Source organism: Ostrea edulis, chromosome 2, assembly GCF_947568905.1.
Source record: "Ostrea edulis chromosome 2, xbOstEdul1.1, whole genome shotgun sequence".
NCBI lineage: Eukaryota > Metazoa > Mollusca > Bivalvia > Ostreida > Ostreidae > Ostrea > Ostrea edulis.
The window spans coordinates 99,624,014-99,646,587 of record NC_079165.1 but is presented as its reverse complement, the minus strand read 5'-3'; the positions used below and the strand labels follow the sequence as shown (position 1 = coordinate 99,646,587).

At 34.4% G+C, this 22,574-nt stretch overlaps 1 protein-coding gene across 3 annotated transcripts in view; it reads right to left on the bottom strand.

Annotated features, from left to right (window-relative positions):
* Nucleotides 1-18,536, bottom strand: part of LOC130052015 (uncharacterized) — a 28,843-nt gene extending 10,307 nt beyond the window's left edge. Inside the window, exon 1 of one of the 3 annotated variants that reach the window (XM_056155725.1) lies at nt 18,409-18,536. The gene's annotated coding sequence lies outside the window, so the exon portion shown is untranslated. Of the gene's footprint in view, nt 1-13,306; nt 13,407-15,001; nt 15,089-18,408 lie in introns of those variants that run through there. The other 2 variants (XM_056155728.1, XM_056155726.1) reach the window with 2 other exon arrangements.
* Nucleotides 18,537-22,574: the final 4,038 nt, after the last annotated feature.

Genomic DNA, 22,574 nt, shown 5'->3' with positions numbered 1-22,574 from the left:
ATGTCCACCCCATATCTCACGACCGGAAGTGAATTTTACAAAAATATTTAAATTTACACTAGACATTTATAATGTCTATAGCATATGTAAAATTCAAATCATTAACTTGTTTTATGACCGAGATTTATGGCACTGAAAAATGAGAGAATGAATAGTTTTTCTTTCATATAACCGGAAGTTGGAGATTCAACTTCCGGTGGGGTCAATAGTTTTTGAGAATTAGAACGAGACCTAATAAACCGATATAGGTTTCAATTTGAAAGAAAAAAGTTTGAAATTTATGATTTATCAATCACTTCCGGTGACGACCGGAAGTAACGGCCGACATTCTTACCCCCCTACTGCAGCCCTACAAAGTGAGATCTATTAACTCTGAAATTTTGGTGACTCTATCTTTTACCGTTTCTGAGAAAAACGATTGACAACGAAAACAGCTCATAAGCCGTATTTGCCGACCGGAAGTGAATTTTACAAAAATATTTGACGTAACTTTAGACATTTATAGTGACTATAATATATGTAAAACTCAACTCATTAACTAGTTTCATGACCGAGATTTATGGCACTGAAAAATGAGAGAATGAATAGTCTTTCTTTGATATAACCGGAAGTTGACGATTCAACTTCCGGTGGGGTCAACATTTTTTGAGAATTAGAACGAGATATAGTAAACCAAAGTAGGTTTCAATTTGAAAGAAAAAAGTTTGAAAATGATGATTTATTTGATCACTTCCGGTGACGACCGGAAGTAACGGCGACAAAAAATATTACGTGCATGCACCATAGAGAAAATAGATCTATCATCCCAGAAAGTTTCATTCGATTATCTTTAGTGGTTTTCAAGTTTACCCCCGGACAAAGTTTCTTTCAAAAACCGGAAAATCGGACGTATCTCACGAACGGAAGTGAATTTTGAAAAAATGAAAAAAATGCCTCGAGGTACCATCGCTCCCTATAACCTGTGAAAGTTTCAGGAAAATCCATCCAACGGTCTCGGAGACGAAAGGGAAAAAAAATAATAATAATAAACAGTAGAATCACTAGAAGGTCTTCCGTTGGAAACGGAAGACCTTAATAATAATAATAATAATAAGAAACAGAGTAAAAACAATATGTTCCCAAACTTTGTTTGGGGAACATAATAACTAGATTCGATCTCGTTGCGAGCAACGAGTGGGTCTTCCGTCCAAATTTAGATGTGATTAGATAAGAATTTGACTGACATTTTCGTTCATAAATAATGATACAAATATATTGTCTAGACGTACAATTTAGCTTCGGTAATGTTTTACAAATATTGATCATTTAAATGTTATAAATTAAAGACTCTCTCTACCTCTCGGCAACTAATTAAAGGGGTCAGCTTTTTTTCGAGAAAAAAGTTAATAATGTTATTTACTGCGATACAGATTCAACTGATCAGGCGAGTCATGCCGCCTGGAGGCCTATTTTTTTTTTATATATCATTCTAGATATATCTCGCAAAACTGAACAAATTTTGTTCTACATGTCCTATGGAAATTTTCTTAAGAAAAAAGTTATTAATTGCGACATTTATCAGACTGTTAAGGCGAGTCATAAGGCCCGTGGGCCTTTTTCTTGATATCGTTTGAAAGATCTTGCAAACCTGAACAACTTTTGGTCTACATGTTTTATCAAAAGTTTCTCCAGAAAAAAGCTATTGATTGTGACACTAATCAAACTCTTCAGGCGAGCCATGAGGCTCGTTCGCCTTTTTCATGATGTTGTTTGAAAGATCTTACAAAACTGAACAACTTTTGCTCTAGATGTCTCATTAAAAGTTTCTTGACTAAAATGTTATAGATTACAACAATAACCCAACTGTTCAGGTGAGCCATGACACCCGCAGGCCTTATTCTTAACATCGTTAGTAACGCTTGCGAATCTGAACAACTTTTGTTCTACATGTCTTATCAAAAGTTTCTCGAGAAAAAAGTTATTAATGTTATTAATTGTGATACAAATTCGACTGTTCAGGCGAGCCATGACCCCCGCAGGCCTATTTTTTGATATCATTAGATACATCTTGCAAAACTGAACAACTTTTATTCTACATGTTTCATCAAAGTTTCGTGAGGAAAAAGTTAATCATTGTAACAGAAATTCAATGGTTCAGGCGAGCCATGAAGCCCATGGGCCCATTTCTTGATACGGCACGAAAGATCTCAATAAACTGTACAACTTTTGTTATATATGTCTAAAAAAAATATTTACGAGTATAACGTTATGCGACATTTATCACTGTTAAGGCGAGTCATAAGGCCCGTTGGCCTTTTTCTTGATATCGTTTGAAAGATCTTGCAAAACTGAACAACTTTTGTTCTACATGTCTTATCAAAAGATTCTCGAGATAAAAGTAATAGTGACACTGATCAAACTGTTCAGGCGAGCCATGAGGCCCGTTCGCCTTTTTCATGATGTTGTTCGAAAGATCTTGCAAAACTGAACAACTTTTGTTCAAGATGTCTTATTAAAAGTTTCTTGACAAAAATGTTATAGATTGCAACAATAACCCAACTGTTCAGGTGAGCCATGAGACCCGCAGGCCTATTTATTAACATCGTTAGTTAACCCTTGCGAAACTGAACAACTTTTGTTCTACATGTCTTGTCAAAAGTTTCTCGAGAAAAAAGTTATTAATGTTATTAATTGTGATACAAATTCGACTGTTCAGGCGAGCCATGACGCCCTGAGGCCTAGTTTTTTATATCATTAGATAGATCTTCCAAACCTGAACAACTTTTATTCTACATGTCTTATCAAAACTTTCGTGAGAAAAAAGTTAATCATTGTAACAGAAATTCAATGGTTCAGGCGAGCCATGAGGCCTATGGGCCCATTTCTTGATATGACATGAAAGATCTCAATAAACTGTACAACTTTTGTTATATATGTCTAAGCAAAATATTTACGAGTAAATAGTTATGATTTAAAACGTGGAGAAAAATGAGACACTTTTTTAAACCCCATTTTCGACCCCTACCGAGCTTCCATACTAGGCACTTCCGGAAATTTTTAAAACCCAGGTGCACAACTACAACATGTCGTCTAACATCACTGAAAATTTCAGCACTCTAGCTTTTATCGTTTTTGAGTTTTTGTCTGGACAAAATGGTCATCTGAAAATCGATAAAAGGGGGATAACTTCCAACCGGAAGTGATTTTTCAAAAATTGAAACGGCGGTACAAACTTCAAATGGCAACGCATCAATCCTGAAAATTTGAAGCAAATTGATCCAGCCATCTCCAAGAAATCTTCTGCACAAAAATCGGTAAGGAGAAAAAAAAGAATAATAATAATAATAACTAGATGCGATCTCGTTGCGAGCAACGAGTGGGTCTTCCGTCCAATTTTAGATGTGATGAGATAAGAATTTGACCGAGATTTTCGTTCATAAATAATGATACAAATATATTGTCTAGACGTACAATTTAGCTTCGGTAATGTTTTACAAATATTGATCATTTAAGTGCTATGAATTAAAGAATCTCTGCCGCACTCGGCCACTAATGAAAGGGGTCAGCCTTTTTTTCGACAAAAAAGTTAATAATGTTATTTACTGCGATACAAATTCGAGACTGATCAGGCGAGTCATGTCGCCCGGAGGGCTATTTTTTTTAATATCATTCTAGATATATCTCGCAAAACTGAACAAATTTTGTTCTACATGTCCCATTAAAATTTTCTTGAGAAAAAAGTTATTGATTGCGACATTTATCAGACTGTTAAGGCGAGTCATATGGCCCGTGGGCCTTTTTCTTGATATCGTTTGAAAAATCTTGCAAAACTGAGCAACTTTTGTTCTACATGTCTTATCAAAAGTTTTTCGAGAAAAAAGTTATTGATTGTGACACTAATCAAACTGTTCAGGCGAGCCATGAGGCCCGTTCGCTTTTTCATGATGTTGTTCGAAAGATCTTGCAAAACTGAACAACTTCTGTTCTAGATGTCTTATTAAAAGTTTCTTGACCAAAATGTTATAGATTGCAACAATAAACCAACTGTTCAGGTGAGCCATGAGACCTGCAGGCCTATTTCTTAACATCGTTAGTTAACCCTTGCGAAACTGAACAACTTTTCTCCTACATGTCTTGTAAAAAGTTTCTCGAGAAAAAAGTTATCAATGTTATTAATTGTGGTACAAATTCGACTGCTCAGGCGAGCCATGACGCCCTGAGGCCTATTGTTTTATATCATTAGATAGATCTTGCAAAACTGAACAACTTTTATTCTACATGTCTTATCAAAACTTTCGTGAGAAAAAAGTTAATCATTGTAACAGAAATTCAATGGTTCAGGCGAGCCATGAGGCCTATGGGCCCATTTCTTGACATGACACGAAAGATCTCAATAAACTGTATAACTTTTGTTATATATCTCTAAGCAAAATATTTACGAGTAAAAAGTTATGATTTAAAACGTGGAAGAAAATGGGACACTTTTTTAAACTCCATTTTCGACCCCTACCGAGCTTCCATACTAGGCACTTCCGGAAATTTTTAAAACCAATGTGCACAACTACAACATGTCGTCTAACATCACTGAAAATTTCAGCACTCTAGCTTTTATCGTTTTCGAGATTTTGTCCGGACAAAATGGTCATCTGAAAATCGATAAAAGGAGGATAACTTCCAACCGGAAGTGAATTTTCAAAAATCCAAAAAAAGATATAAACTTCAGAAAGCAATGCATCCACCCTAAAAATTTGAAGTATATCGATCCAGCCATCTCTGAGAAATCCTCTGCACAAAATCGGTAAGGAAAAAAAAAAAGAATAAAAATAATAATAATAACTAGACACGATCTCGTTGCGAGCAACAAGTAGGTCTTCCGTCCGATTTGTTGATGCACTCGGAGTTAAAAAAAAAAAGGGGGGGGGGGAAAGACAACTGAGTCCCAATTTAGTTTCCGACTTTAAGACACTTTAGATATAATCAATTTTTCATATCATAAGCTTCTGAAGCAAAGTTGCGGTGAAATTCGTTTGAAATTCGACTCTCCAGGCGAGCCATAAGGCCCGCGGGCCTATTTCTTGATGTCATTTGTTAGCCCTCTATAGACTCAACAACTTTAGTTCTATATGTCTTTACAAAATATTTACCTGTAAAAAGTTATTGAGATCGACCGATGTCGACAAAAAATCGACTCTATAGGCGAGCCATTAGGACTATAGGCCTATTTCTTGATATCAATCGATAGATCTCGATAAACTGAACAACTTTTGTTCAATATGTCCTTACAAAATATTTACCAGTTACAAGTTTTTGAAATCGACTGATATCGACAAAAATCGACTCTACAGGCGAGCCATGAGGCCCACAGACCCATTTTTTGATATTCATCGATAGGTTATGAAACATTGAAAAACTTTTGTTCAATAATGCTTTTCAAAAAATATGTCGTTTTAAAGATATGAGGCGTCAAATATTTACGATTTTGGCCCTTAAAATCTCTAATTACGTAACATATGACCTACTTTTTGATTTGATAAGATCAAGCTCGTTGAGATGAACATTTCCGCTTCTACAACTTATTATAAAATATTAATAGTTTCTGAGATATTCTCAAAAACATTTGGACCCTTCTGAACCCCTAATTTAAAGGGCCAGCCCGTTTTGCTTGATATCGTAAGAAAGGCCTTGTCATTTGAAACATTTTTTGCTCAACAAGTATTTAGAAATTCTTTACCGTTCTCGAGTTATCTCTACAAGAAATATTTAGGGGCCAAACTGTAGCTCCCTAACGGGGCCACATAGGGAAAAAACGAAATGTACATATTGTTTAGATTATCATTCTGAACAACTTTTGTTCAATAATGCTTTTCAAAATATTTGTCGTTTTCAAGATATGAGGCGTCAATTATTTATGATTTTGGCCCTTAAAATCCCTTATTACGTAACATATGACCTACTTTTTGATTTGATAAGAAGAAGCTCGTTTAGATGAACATTTCCGCTTCAATGACTTATTACAAAATATTAATAGTTTCTGAGATATTCTCATAAACCTTTGGACCCTTCTGGGCCCCTAATTTAAAGGGTCAGCCCCTTTTGCTTGATATCGTAAGAAAGGTCATGACATTTCAAACATTTTTTGTTCAACAAGTATTTAGAAATTCTTTACCGTTCTCGAGTTATTTCTAGAAGTAATTTTTAGGGGCCAAACTGTAGCTCCCTAACGGGGCCACATAGGGTAAAAACGAAATATGCATATTGTTCAGATCATCATTCTGAACAACTTTTGTTCTTTATTGCTTTTCAAAATATTTGTCGTTTTCGAGATACAAGGGGTAAAAAAATTATGGTTTTGGCCCTTAAAATCCCTTATTACGTAACATATGACCTCAATTTTTATATGAATAGATTTGGATTGTTGAAATGAACATTTTTTGTTCTTTGACTTATACCAAAATATTAACGATTTTTGAGATATTTGATCTAGACTTTGAGCCCTTCTAGATCCCTAATTTAAGGGGCTAGCCCCTAAATCTTGATATTTTCGAAAAGATCTCGTAAATGTACACAACTTTTGTTCTACATGTCTTAACAAAATATTTGCAAGAAAAAAGATATTGGAGATCAAAGGTCAAAAATCGCCGAAATCGGCGAAAAATTTTGGCATCCATTTTTTCAGGTCCAGGCGAGCGTTTAGGCAAATCGCCTCCGGTAAAATCGAATCCCCCACAAATCTTCTAAAATGTTTACTCTATCTTGTGTAGAAATTTCAAGACTCTAGCTTCAAAACTAACGGAGGAGATGTGTGGACAACAAGGCCCTTCAAAAAGTCACTAAAAGAGAGATAACTCCTGACCGGAAGTAACGTCAAGCACGAAATTTTGCAAGCAAAGTCTCGTCACCAAAAGACATCTTTCCTGAAAATTTCGTGAAAATCGATCGAGAAATGGCTGAGAAAAACGCGTGTACTACCAAGGAAAATAATACTAATAATAATAATAATAATGAAGAAGAAGAACGCGAACAATAATAGTAAGGTCTTCCGCAGGAGACGGAAGACCTTAATAAGAAGAAGAAAAGTGAAAAATCAACAATAGAATAATAGAAGGTTCTTCCGCTGAAGACGGAAGACCCTAACTAGACACTCATTACTAGTAATGAGTAGGTCTTCCGTTAGACCACTTCCGGTAAAGAGCTTTCTATTCCTACGAAAACCATTTAAATGTATCAGAAAATGTGCCTTAACAATGAATGAGAAATGTATTATCGAATTTTTTACTCCTTTCTCGTAACTTCCGGTGACGACCGGAAGTACTATTCAGATGCGTTTTCCTATAAATGACATCGATTCTTTACTGTCTATATTCCCTGAAAATTTCACGTCTCTATCTGAAAGAGTTCTCAACAAAAACAAGTAGACTAAAGAAAGAAAAAGTAGTAGGTTACTACTGACCGGAAGTCAATTTTGAAAAACAAAATTATCAAAACTCTAGAAGTTGATACTTTTATTAAGACATGTGAAAATCATATGAAAGACTTCAAATATAAGCGAGATTTATGGGGACAAAGAGACGAAAAGTAAAAAGATATTTTATCAAGAAACCGGAAGTAATCCTTTTGACCACCGACAGACTCAATATTATTTTGACACTTTGAAAGAGAGTTGATAAACTAGTATAGGTTTCAATTTAAAAGAAAAAGTTTGAAATTTGCGATTCTTTCCATCACTTCCGGTGACGACAGGAAGTGACGGTCGACATGTTCAACCCCCTACTGCACGCTTACAAACGGAGATTGATCATTCCTGAATATATGATGAACCTATATTTTACCTTTTCCAAGAAAAGTGCTGGACAAAATTCCTTTTGAGAAACAGAAATTCGGCCCTATTTTCCGACCGGAAGTGAATTTTGTAAAACAAAAATACCTATAGCAAGGTCATTTCATAAGACATTATTCCTGAAAATTTCAAGAAAATATATCCAGCCATCTCTGAGAAATCACTAGAAGAAATTGGAAAATCGACATTTTTTCAAATACTTCCGGTATAGACCGGAAGTGACGGACGAAAAAATTGAATGCATGTGTACAATGGACTAATGCTAGTTGATCAACTCTACAAGTTTCAAACGTCTATCTATATTCATTATTGAGAAACTGAAAAAACAAGGTTTGAATATGTCCACCCCATATCTCACGACCGGAAGTGAATTTGACAAAAATATTTAAATATAATCTAGACAATTATATTATCTCTAACATACTTAAAATTCAAATCATTAACTTGTTTTATGACCGAGATTTATGGCACTGAAAAATGAGAGAATGAATAATCTTTCTTTGATATAACCGGAAGTTGGAGTTTCAACTTCCGGTGGGGTCAACATTTTTTGAAAATTACAACAAGACCTAGTAAACCGATATAGGTTTCAATTTGAAAGAAAAAAGTTTGAAATTTATGAATTATCAATCACTTCCGGTGACGACCGGAAGTGACGGCCAACATTCTTAACCCCCTGCTGCACGCCTACAAAGTGAGATCTATTAACTCTGAAAATTTGGTGACTCTATCTTTTACCGTTTCTGAGAAAAACGCTGGACAACGAAAACAGCTACATGTAATAAGCCGTATTTGCCGACCGGAAGTAAATTTTACAAAAATATTTGACGTTACTCTAGACATTTATAGTGACTATAATATATGTAAAACTCAACTCATTAACTAGTTTCATGACCGAGATTTATGGCACTGAAAAATGAGATAATGAATAGTCTTTATTTGATATAACCGGAAGTTGACGATTCAACTTCCGGTGGGGTCAACATTTTTTGAGAATTAGAACGAGAACTAGTAAACCGAAATAGGTTTCAATTTGAAAGAAAAAAGTTTGAAATTCATGATTCCTTTAATCACTTCCGGTGACGACCGGAAGTGACGGCCGACATTCTTAACCCCCTACTGCACGCCTACGAAGTGAGATCTATTAACTCTGAAAATTTGGTGACTCTATCTTTTACCGTTTCTGAGAAAAACGCTGGACAAGATATCTTGTAAAAAGACGAAAATTGGACATATCTTGCGACCGGAAGTGAATTTTGAAAAAATGAAAAAAATGCCTCGAGGTACCATCGTTCTCTATAACCTGTGAAAGTTTCAGGAAAATCCATCCAACGGTCCAAAGGGAAAAAATAATAATAATAATAATAATAACTAGATGCAATCTCGTTGCGAGCAACGAGTGGGTCTTCCGTCCAATTTTAGATGTGAGGAGATAAGAATTTGACTGAGATTTTCGTTCATAAATAATGATACAAATATTTTGTCTAGACGTACAATTTAGCTTCGGTAATGTTTTACAAATATTGATCATTTAAGTGCTATGAATTAAAGAATCTCTGCCGCACTCGGCCACTAATGAAAGGGGTCAGCCTTTTTTTCGACAAAAAAGTTAATAATGTTATTTACTGCGATACAAAGTCGACTGATCAGGCGAGTCATGTCGCCCGGAGGCCTTTTTTTTTTTATCATTCTAGATATACCTCGCAAAACTGAACAAATTTTGTTCTACATGTCCTATTAAAATTTTCTTGAGAAAAAAGTTATTGATTGCGACATTTATCAGACTGTTAAGGCGAGTCATAAGGCCCGTGGGCCTTTTTCTTGATATCGTTTGAAAGATCTTGCAAACCTGAACAACTTTTGTTCTACATGTCTTATCAAAAGTTTTTCGAGAAAAAAGTTATTGATTGTGACGCTAATCAAACTGTTCAGGCGAGCCATGAGGCCCGTTCGCCTTTTTCATGATGTTGTTCGAAAGATCTTGCAAAACTGAACAACTTCTGTTCTAGATGTCTTATTAAAAGTTTCTTGACAAAAATGTTATAGCTTGCAACAATAACCCAACTGTTCAGGTGAGCCATGAGACCTGCAGGCCTATTTCTTAACATCGATAGTTAACGCTTGCGAAACTGAACAACTTTTGTTCTACATGTCTTGTCAAAAGTTTCTCGAGAAAAAAGTTATTAATGTTATTAATTGTGATACAAATTCGACTGTTCAGGCGAGCCATGACGCCCTGAGGCCTAGTTTTTGATATCATTAGATAGATCTTGCAAAACTGAACAACTTTTATTCTACATGTCTTATCAAAAGTTTCGTGAGAAAAAAGTTAATCATTGTAACAGAAATACAATGGTTCAGGCGAGCCATGAGGCCTATGGGCCCATTTCTTGATATGACACGAAAGATCTCAATAAACTGTACAACTTTTGTTATATATGTCCAAGCAAAATATTTACGAGTAAAAAGTTATGATTTAAAACGTGGGGAAAAAATGGACACTTTTTAAAACTCCATTTTCGACCCCTACCGAGCTTCCATACTAGGCACTTCCGGAAATTTTTAAAACCGATGTGCACAACTACAACATGTCGTCTAACATCACTGAAAATTTCAGCACTCTAGCTTTTATCGTTTTTGAGATTTTGGCTGGACAAAATGGTCATCTGAAAATCGATAAAAGGGAGATAACTTCCAACCGGAAGTGAATTTTCAAAAATTCAAAAAAAGATATAAACTTCAAATAACAATGCATCAACCCTGAAAATTTGAAGTAAATCGGTCAAGCCATCTCTGAGAAATCCTCTGCACAAAATCGGTAAGGAAAAAAAAAAAGAATAAAAATAATAATAAGAAGAAGAAGAAAAGTGAAAAATCAACAATAGAATAATAGAAGGTTCTTCCGCTGAAGACGGAAGACCCTAATAAGAAAAGTGAAAAATCAACAATAGAATAATAGAAGGTTCTTCCGCTGAAGACGGAAGACCCTAATAATAAACAGTAGAATCACTAGAAGGTCTTCCGTTGAAAACGGAAGACCTTAATAATAAGAAACAGAGTAAAAACAATATGTTCCCAAACTTTGTTTGGGGAACATAACTAATTTGCATTGAAGTTGCCTTAATATTAGTAACATGTTAATAGTGTAAGCCAAGTTCTCTGTACATTGTAACACGTCACTACGCATGCTATATTTCTAGCTGTAAACATAGGGCTTTAAATGTGACTAGCAACAATAAAAGTAGATACAATGACAGTGACTACAAACCAAAGCTAAAGCTACATTATTGAGGTATCTATTATATACATCAGAAGCATACAAACGAAATTTCAACAATGTTAGACACGTGATACAATTACCATTTACAAATTTTCATGATGCCTAAATGACAAATTTTCAATAAGATATAGAATTACAAAATTCGAAAGAAAATTTCAGCGCTAGTAGCATGCAGTTCCCCTATATCAAAGGATTTTTGTCAGTTTCTAAGGAGAACAAAAATAGGGTTACTTTCGACAGAATTGTACACAATTCATGAGATACATTTATGTAATATTTTCTGAAATATTTAGAACTCATATAAAACCGTTTAACTCGTAATGAAGAATTAATCGGTAGACAGGTTTTCTTATCTGTGCTATGCTTCATGCGGAAATTTTATGAATGGTATCTAGTAGTTCGTCAAGAATTATTTTCGCTGATTCTGTTTATCTATGCACATCATACCTTATGATGATTGATTGCATTTTGTTTTACGTCCCTCTCGAGAATATTTCACTCATTTAGAGACGTCACAACTGCCGGTGAAAGGGTTGCAAAATATAGGCGTATGCTTGAACAGAGAAGAGCTTTTATCGTGCCGCACCTGCTGCGAAACGGGACCTCGGTTTTAACGGTCTCATCCGAAGGATCGGCCAATTTAATCGCCTCTTACGACAAGCAAGGGGGTGCTGAGGACCTATTCTAACACGGGTCCCCATCGATTTTATTGTGGTATTTTATAACCTCATCCATCCTTAGCGTCATACCTTATCAGGGCACAATTTAATTTTTTAAAATATTTGTTTAAAGGTTTTTCAATGTGAAATGTATCTATGTCTTTTTAAAATACATTATATATGTACCAGTTGTTGCTATTTGTTCTCACACAAGAAGAATGAAAAATAGATTGACCTATAATTACCATTAAACATATCTTAAAAACAAGTGATCCTAAGTAAAGAAACTCCTTTCATTGGCAGGAATATTGGGAACATTTGCAGGATAGTATATGGGTACACTTTATTATAATTTACTATTTGCTTCAATACTTTTGACGATTGTGATGACGACAGGAAAAGAATCCTACACCTGAATTGGTAAAAACAACGAATACCCATCAATCTCATAACACTTATAAGGAACACAAAACTAAGATTTCGGGAAACATGGACATCTGGTCACACCAAACGATGGATGGGATAGTAAAGATGAGTAAACAACCGCATACGTTTCATATGTTTGAAGGTGTCTATGTTATGTCCCCTATTTTTATTTTTTCTCGTAATACGTGCAACTTATTGTTGGGTTTAAATATAATTAAAGTATCCACAATTCTGTTCTTGTCATTCATATTTTGGGCTTTTTGAAGAATACTTTATGGAAGTCAGAACAATTGCTATTTAAGCCTTATACATTGACAGAGTTACTCGTGTGTCTTCCGAAGCACTATCCATGTTTACACAGATAACATTCACAGCACATACATATTCATGTACTTTAAAATCAATTTTGGTATTGAAAATAATGCCAGTGCTCAAGAACAATGGAAACAGTAATCAATTCTTTGGACAATGCAAGGTGAAGATAACGAACAGTGATCAATCTCATAACTCCTACAAGCAATACAAAATAGATAGTTGGGCAAACACGGACCCCTGGACACAACATAGGTTGGATCAGGTGCCTAGTAGGAGTAGGCATCCCCTCTCGACCGGTCACACCCGCCGTGAGCCCCATATCATATAATACACACCTTTTACGAAGTATGTATCATGTTTGCAATATATATTACATTTTAGAGATTCCAAAATATTTGAAGACAGCTTTAAATTTTTAAGAGCATAGACTTTGAATTTTGACTAAATATTATTTTTGTCCAATTCAATGGACATATTTGGCTCCACTTTTTTGGCACGCTGCTTTTTGCTATATTTAGCTCTAAAACTGCATAGTTATTTCGGATTTCAAACAATTCGGTTGAGCATCACTGAAGAGACAGTATTTGTCGAAATGCACATCTGGTGCATCAAAATTGGTACCGTATAAGTTTTACATAAGAGTTTTGATGAGCAATCCAACTGATAAAACCCTAAGAAATAGGAACATAAACAAACGCAGTGTAAATATAACAAATACCGAAAAAGAGAGATATAGTAAAAGACAAAGAACATTGATAGATTAAACATGAATAGTATGTGGTAAGTAATATAAATTATCATTACACCTACCAGCTTGTATAAAAGTGTTGTCCTGACAATTTGGACCTACTTCGATCGTTGTTTAGTTGACTTAAGACACTTTACCCTGCATGCAAGGTTTCCTTTCGCATCTTCAGTGCGCAAATCTGGTTACTAAGGTCAGTAAGCTTGGGTTGGTCTACCATAGACCAGACATGCGCAGTGACACCTCTTTATGAAACCTGTTAGGTCGCCATGCATAACTACTCATAAAGGAAATTGTATTGTGTGCACAACGCGTCATGATGCCACTTTGTAAACGATATTTCGTAATGCAATTAGCCTTGACACAATTTTAGCTGTTTAAAGTTTCGGACATTCTCTGTTAGTGGTAAATATATTGCTATCTCTAAATCTAGGATTGGATGATTTGACAGGAAAATGTTCCAAATCCCTGACAATTCAAAAGAACCAACTTTGTCTTAGCATATGAAGTTGAATTTTTATTCAATTTTTTTCCATGGATCATACAGCTTCTTTATAGTTGGTAACGCTCTCCAGTATTAGTGTGTTTTCTACTAATAAATCCTAAAGTTATTGCATTTAAACAATTTATCACGTTTATGTAATCTCGTCTATTCTTTTTATTTTATTGGAAATAACGCTCCATAAAATTCACATATGCCATCTACCATTTCTTCACAATTAAGCTAATGCTTTTATAGTGACATCCACTATAATTTTTATGCGGAATAGATTGATCTATAATTACCGTCAAACATATCTTAAAAACAAATGATCCTAAGTAAAGAAACTCCTTTCATTAGCAGGGATATTGGGAACATTTGCAGGATAGTATGTGGGTAGACTTTATTATAATTTACTATTTTCTTCAATACTTTTGACGATTGTGATGACGACAGGAAGAGAGTCCTACTCCTGAATTGGTAGAAACAACGAATATCCATCAATCTCACAACTCCTATGAGGAATACAAAACTAAGATTTCGGGAAACATGGAAATCTGGTCACACCAAACGATGGATGGGATAGTAAAGATGAGTAAACAATCACAAACATTTCATATGATTAAAGGTGTCTATGTTATGTCCCCTATCTTTACTTTTTCTTGTAATACGTGCAACTTATTGTTGGTTTTAAATATAATTCAAGTCTCCACAATTCTGTTCTTGTCATCCATATTTTGGGCTTTTTGAAGAATACTTTATAGAAGTCAGAACAATTGCTATTTGAGCCTTATACATTGACAGAGCTACTCGTGTGTCTTCCGAAGCACTACCCATGTTTACACAGATAACAATCACAACACATACATATTCATGTACTTTAGAATCAATTTTGGTATTGAAAATAATACCAGTGCTCAAGAACAATGGAAACAGTACTCAATTCTCTGGACAATATAATACACACCTTTTACGAAGTGTGTATCATGTTTGCAATATATATTAGATTTTAGAGATTCCGAACCATTTGAAGACAGCTTTTAATTTTTAAGAGCATAGACTTTGAATTTTGACTAAATATTATTGTTGTCCAATTCAATGGACATCAGAGTTTTGATGAGCAATCCAACTGATAAAAACCTAAGAAATAGGAACATAAACAGACGCAATACAAATGTAACAAATACCGAAGAAGACAGATATAGTAAAAGACAAAGAACATTGATAGATTAAACATGAATAGTATGTGGTAAGTAATATAAATTATCATTACACCTACCAGCTTGTATAAAAGTGTTGTCCTGACAATTTGGGCCTACTTCGATTGTTGTCTAGTTGACATAAGACACTTTACCCTGTATGCAAAGTTTGCTTTCGCATCTTCAGTGCGCATGTCTGGTTACTAAGGTTCCACTTTTCAGTAAGCTTGGGTTGGTCTACCATAGACCAGACATGCGCAGTGACACCTTTTTGTGAAACCTGATAGGTCGCCATGCATAACTACTCATAAAGGAAATTGTATTGTGTGCACAACTCGTCATGATGTCACTTTGTAAACGATATTTCGTAATGCAATCAGCCTTGACACAATTTTAGCTGTTTAAAGTTTCGGACATTGTCTGTTAGTGGTAAATATATTGGTATTTCTAAATCTAGGATTGGATGATTTGACAGGAAAATGTTCCAAATCCCTGACAATTCAAAAGAACCAACTGGTCTTAGCATATGAAGTTGAATTTTTATTCAATTTTTTTCCATGGATCATACAGCTTCTTTATAGTTGATAACGCTCTCCAGTATTAGTGTGTTTTCTATTAATAAGTCCTACTGTTATTGCATTTAAACAATTGATCATGTTCATGTATTCTTGTCTATTCTTTTTATTTTATTGGATATAAAGCTCCACTAAATTCACCTATGTCATCTACCATTTCTTCACAATTAAGCTAATGCTTTTATAGTGACATCCACTATAATTTTTATGCGGAATAGATTGATCTATAATTACCATTAAACATATCTTAAAAACAAATGATCATAAGTAAAGAAACTCCTTTCATTAACAGGGATATTGGGAACATTTGCAGGATAGTATGTGGGTAGACTTTATTATAATTTACTATTTGCTTCAATACTTTTGACGATTGTGATGACGACAAAAAGGGAGCCCTACTCCTGAATTGGTAGAAACAACGAATATCCATCAATCTCATAACTCCTATGAGGAATACAAAACTAAGATTTCGGGAAACATGGAAATCTGGTCACACCAAACGATGGATGGGATAGTAAAGATGAGTAAACAATCACAAACATTTCATATGATTAAAGGTGTCTATGTTATGTCCCCTATCTTTACTTTTTCTTGTAATACGTGCAACTTATTGTTGGTTTTAAATATAATTCAAGTCTCCACAATTCTGTTCTTGTCATCCATATTTTGGGCTTTTTGAAGAATACTTTATAGAAGTCAGAACAATTGCTATTTGAGCCTTATACATTGACAGAGCTACTCGTGTGTCTTCCGAAGCACTACCCATGTTTACACAGATAACAATCACAACACATACATATTCATGTACTTTAGAATCAATTTTGGTATTGAAAATAATACCAGTGCTCAAGAACAATGGAAACAGTACTCAATTCTCTGGACAATATAATACACACCTTTTACGAAGTGTGTATCATGTTTGTAATATATATTAGATTTTAGAGATTCCGAACCATTTGAAGACAGCTTTTAATTTTTAAGAGCATAGACTTTGAATTTTGACTAAATATTATTGTTGTCCAATTCAATGGCCATAAGGGTTTTGATGAGCAATCCAACTGATAAAAACCTAAGAAATAGGAACATAAACAAACGCAATACAAATGTAACAAATACCGAAGAAGACAGACATAGTAAAAGACAAAGAACATTGATAGATTAAACATGAGTAGTATGTGGTAAGTAATATATATTATCATTACACCTACCAGCTTGTATAAAAGTGTTGTCCTGACAATTTGGGCCTACTTCGATTGTTGTCTAGTTGACTTAAGACACTTTACCCTGTATGCAAGGTTTGCTTTCGCATCTTCAGTGCGCATGTCTGGTAACTAAGGTTCCACCTTTCAGTAAGCTTGGGTTGGTCTACCATAGACCAGACATGCGCAGTGACACCTCTTTGTGAAACCTGATAGGTCGCCATGCATAACTACTCATAAAGGAAATTGTATTTTGTGCACAACGCGTCATGATGCCACTTTGTAAACGATATTTCGTAATGCAATTAGCCTTGACACAATTTTAGCTGTTTAAAGTTTCGGACATTGTCTGTTAGTTGTAAAGATATTGGTGTTTCTAAATCTAGGATTGGATGATTTGACAGGAAAATGTTCCAAATCCCTGACAATTCAAAAGAACCAACTGGTCTTAGCATATGAAGTTGAATTTTTATTCAATTTTTTCCAGGGATCATACAGCTTCTTTATAGTTGATAACGCTCTCCAGTATTAGTGTGTTTTCTACTAATAAGTCCTACTGTTATTGCATTTAAACAATTGATCATGTTCATGTATTCTTGTCTATTCTTTTTATTTTATTGGATATAAAGCTCATTTACATTCACATATGCCATCTACCATTTCTTCACAATTAAGTTAATACTTTTATAGTGGCATGCACTATAATTTTGATGCGGAATAGATTGATCTATAAATACCACCAAACATATCTTAAAAACAAATGATCCTAAGTTAAGAAACTCCTTTCATTAGCAGGGATATCGGGAACAATTGCAGGATAGTATATGGGTAGACTTTATTATAATTTACTATTTGCTTCAATACTTTTGACGATTGTGATGACGACAGGAAGGAAGTCGTACTCCTGAATTGGTAAAAACAACGAATTCTCATCAATCTCATAACACTTATAAGGAATACAAAACTAAGATTTCGGGAAACATGGACATCTGGTCACACCAAAAGATGGATGGGATAGTAAAGATGAGTAAACAATCACATACTTTTCATACGTTTGAAGGTGCCTATGGTTTTCCCCTATCTTTACTTTTTCTTGTAATACGTGCAACTTATTGTTGGATTTAAATATAATTGAATTCTCAACAATTCTTTTCTTATCATCCCTATTTTGGGCTTTTTGAAGAACAACTTTATGGAAGTCAGAACAATTCTCATTTGAACCTTATACATTGACAGCGTTACCTGTGTGTTTTCCGAAGCACTATCCAAGTTTACACACTTAACATTCACAACACATACACATTCATGTACTTTAAAATCAATTTTGGTATTGAAAATAATGCCAGTTCTTAAGAACAAAACAAAACGATATCGCTTACTTTGGATAATATTATATGCACCTTTTACAAAGTGTGTATCGTGTTCTCAATATATACTACAATTTGGAGATTCCAAATTATTTGAAGACAATTTTTATTTGTTTTAAAGCATAGACTTTGAATTTTGATGAGACATTGTTTTTGTCCAACTCAATCGACATCCATGTTTTTGATTAAAATTCCAACTGATAAAAACCTAACAAATAGCAAAATAAACAAACACAGTTCAAATGTAAAAGTACCGAAGAAGAGAAATATAGTAAAATACAAAGAAACTTGATGAATTAAACATGAATAGTATGTGGTAAGTGATATAAATTATTATTACACTTACCGTATTGTATAAAACCTTTTTCCTGACTATTGGGATCTAGTTTGATCGCTGTCTAGTTTACCTAAGACATTTTACCCTGAATGCAAGGTTTGTTTTCGTATCTTCAGTGCGCATATCTGGTTCATAAAGTTCAACCTTTCAATAAGCTTGGATTGGTCTACCTAAGACCAAACATGCGCAGTGAAACCTCTTAATCCAACCTGTTAGGTTTCCGTGCATAACTACTCATAAGGGAAATTGTATCATGTGCACAACGTGTGATAATGCATTTTTGTAAGCGGTATTTCGTCATACAATTAGTCTTGACACAACTTTACCTGTTTAAATTTCCGTACATTGTCGATAAGTTGCAGGTAGATTGCTATTTTTAAACCTATTACTGAAAGATTTGACTGGATAATGTTTCGAATTCCTGACCATTCGAAAGAAACCAAGCTTGTCTTGGCATATGAACTTTTATTATTATTCAAGTTTTTCAGAGTTGATGTTACAGATTACAAAATTAATGTTTCACTGGGTTTTTTACTATGCATAAAAAGACTCGAGTCTTTGTTTACATAACACATATTTAAGGTTAAAATATTTTTTTTTTATTCTTGCATCCAGGTCAAAATTTTGACTGTCAACATTAAATAGGGTATATTCTTAATCTTTAACATCAAAAAAGCAATTCTTGTCAAAGATTGTGAATCATTCCATTTAAACGCACGGTACATTTGATGACAGTGACTACAAACCAAAATTACAGTATCACTGTCATGATCTTGTGCAGGATTGAACAAAACAGGATGGCAGACGGCATTTCCAAACAAAGGTAGGCTCTTAAAACTCTTCATTTAACCGATTTATTAGACAACGAATTTATGAATTTAAAACACTGCCTGGCCAGGGAGGCATCATTAAGTTCATTGGTTGTTGGAATTCTTACTCATGTACAACTACAACTCTAAATTCATTGATCGAAGTTGACGATGTTGCCTCGATAGAATTCGAAGCGGGCGAAGATGTTTCTAATCATGTTTTCATGCATTTTAAGAAAGATACTTTCGGTAAAATAGACTCTGCACATATCTTTTGATGAAAACTTGAACCAGTGTATGCGATTTGTCCCTTAAATTGCCTTGGTTAGATAGATATCTTGACTTGAACATTTGCTAATGTGCAGGATTGGACTATGGTCGTTTCCACGATAAACGTGCCGGATTGGACCTCGACTTTGGTTCAGGATTGGACCCTCTTTTTATATTTATTTTCAAAATCCTTTATATTTTTTAATCTCGACTTCACTTTATCATATTTTAGTTTGATTAATGTAGCTTATTAGATTTTCAGACATTTCCAACATGACCATGGTGTATTTTGAATTTTTTTTTTACTGTTATCAATTTACATCGTCGTTTAAGTTCCCAACGACGACAATTGCTACTGTAAAAATATTCATTCGCTATCTCCTTCAAATTGAACCAATATAACATATCTATACATGAAACGCCAATCTTTGCTTTCGACAGATGTAACGTTGACTGTTCGTATCCAGGATATATAAGGCCATTTTGACCTATAAAGCACGTGAGAAATTATCATCATTTTATAATCCTCTGTAACAATATAAATTCGACGTTTCCTGAAATCAATTAACCCGCTTACATATTCCCTAATTCCAAACTCTGTTGTATAGATTTTCTCCTTTGTTTCAGGTATCAAGCCCTAGAACTTAATTCCATGAGATGGGTACACTTAGAATGTGCGAAATTGGTGGTGAGGAATTCAAGACCAATTCTGAATTTCGTAGGCATGTAAAAAGGAAACATCAATAAGAGAAATTGTCTTCGTTTGTGACCAGTGCAACACACGCTTTTGCACATTATAAAAGAAACATGAAGTAAAAAAAATTACATTGTTTTCTGAATACACAAAGTGCATACATATACCATGGCAACCGTTTTATACATCCGTTTATGTACATTATGAAACGATTATTTTTACGGCATTATGCTTTGTTTTACAGAGATACTACTAATCTTTTGCATTGCATTTTACACATGTTGATTTGTTATTTCATTGAACCAGAAGTTTTCTTAATTTTTGCTTGTTATTAAATATATTTCAATGTTATTGCGTTTGTATTGAACTGATAACAACTAATGAAAAATTTGTATTGAAGAGTAACCTCTCATCTGAGCAGCAAATATTGAAGAAGAAAAAACATCATGGACAAAACTGCGTTTCATTTAGGTTCATATTTCAGCTACAGGAGTGATATTGCGAATTTCTGAGAAAATATCCTTTTTATTTTCTTTCATCAGTTTATGCACTCTAAGGTTGAATTCAATACACTGATATTTACTACATTCCAACGAACACTTTTACCATAAGTAATTATCCTTGTAAGTGAGTTGGCCTCGATATCTTGCACGAAATATGCACTCAAGATTATTAGAATTAGAATGATAGGGAAATTGTTCAAAAGATGATAAATCCCGCTTTAACAATCAAAACTGGATTCAGCAGAAGCATACATATGAAAGGCAAAAGTGCATGTGGACAGATGATTAAGTATTGAAAACACGAACATCTCAACATCTTATAGTCTTTGTTGTCATTGAACAGCTTTGTGAAATGTAAACCATCATGCCTGTTCAAAGAGATTATTATACGTCAAACCATGCTCAGTTTTAATAATTCCATGCAGATATCACAAATGTTAAGTGGTTGGGAATCGAACATGGTCTACATGTGTATATACAATATAAATGTATTTGCTTCTGCAAAATGAAGACTTTTCAACATGTTGATCTTCGAGAACAAGGCTCCTTCTAACGTGTGGCAGAACTTTAAATTCATGTGCGCGGTGAAATTCTCAAACACTTAAAGGTTTTCGAGCTGGCTCTTCCGGCTTACTGATAGTTCCTTGCTCCACGTGCTCTTTTAGGTTTGTCAAAACCATGGTTTTAGTAGGAGACATAAAATAGAACACACTTCATTCACTTGCAACTTTTAAGCTTAAGGAAGTCCGCTCCTGACTGGACCTGTAAGAGAAAAAAATGCATGTATTTAAGAAAGGGTCCAATCCTGAACCAAAATCGAGGTCCAATCCGGCACGTTTATCGTGGAAACGACCACAGTCCAATCCTGCACATTAGCAAATGTTCAAGTCAAGATATCTATCTAACCAATGCAATTTAAGGGACAAATCGCATACACTGGTTCAAGTTTTCATCAAAAGATATGTGCAGAGTCTATTTTACCGAAAGTATCTTTCTTAAAATGCATGAAAACATGATTAGAAACATCTTCGCCCGCTTCGAATTCTATCGAGGCAACATCGTCAACTTCGATCAATGAATTTAGAGTTGAAGTTGTACATGAGTAAGAATTCCAACAACCAATGAACTTAATGATGCCTCCCTGGCCAGGCAGTGTTTTAAATTCATAAATTCGTTGTCTAATAAGTCGGTAAAATGAAGAGTTTTAAGAGCCTACCTTTGTTTGGAAATGCCGTCTGCCATCCTGTTTTGTCCAATCCTGCACACGATCATGACAGTGAGTATTCAGTGATCCGTTGTGTACATTGGAAGCATACGGTCGAAATTTCAACGATAGAAGGAACGTGATAGAGTTATCGTTTGCAAATTTTCATATTGGCTACCTGACAAGATTTTAGTAAGATAAATTTACATATATCTTATTAGTCACTGAATTACCGAAATTCAAAAATCTCAACACTAGTATCATAAAGTTCCCCATATCAAACGCTTTCTGGGGGTCTTTAAGTAACACTAACCAAGGGTTGTTTTCGACAGAATTGTGCAAATTCATGATATATTTGTAATATTTTCTAAACTATTTAGAACTCATATAAAACCTTTCAACTCTCAATGAATAAGAATTCGGAAGAAAATACACTATGCAGCAATTTTATGTAAGGTAGTAAATAATTCGTCAAGTTTTATTTTCGCTGATTCTGTTTATGCATGTACATCATACCTTGTGGCATTTTATAGCATAATCCATTCTTAGCGTTAGACCTTATCAGGGCACCATTCAAGTTTTTTTTTTTAATTCTCATATCTTCTAATTTAAAAAAAAAAATCTTTTTCAATGTGAAATGTATCAATGTTACTTTCTTTTTCTTCATACATTGTATATAAACCTGTTGTTGCTAA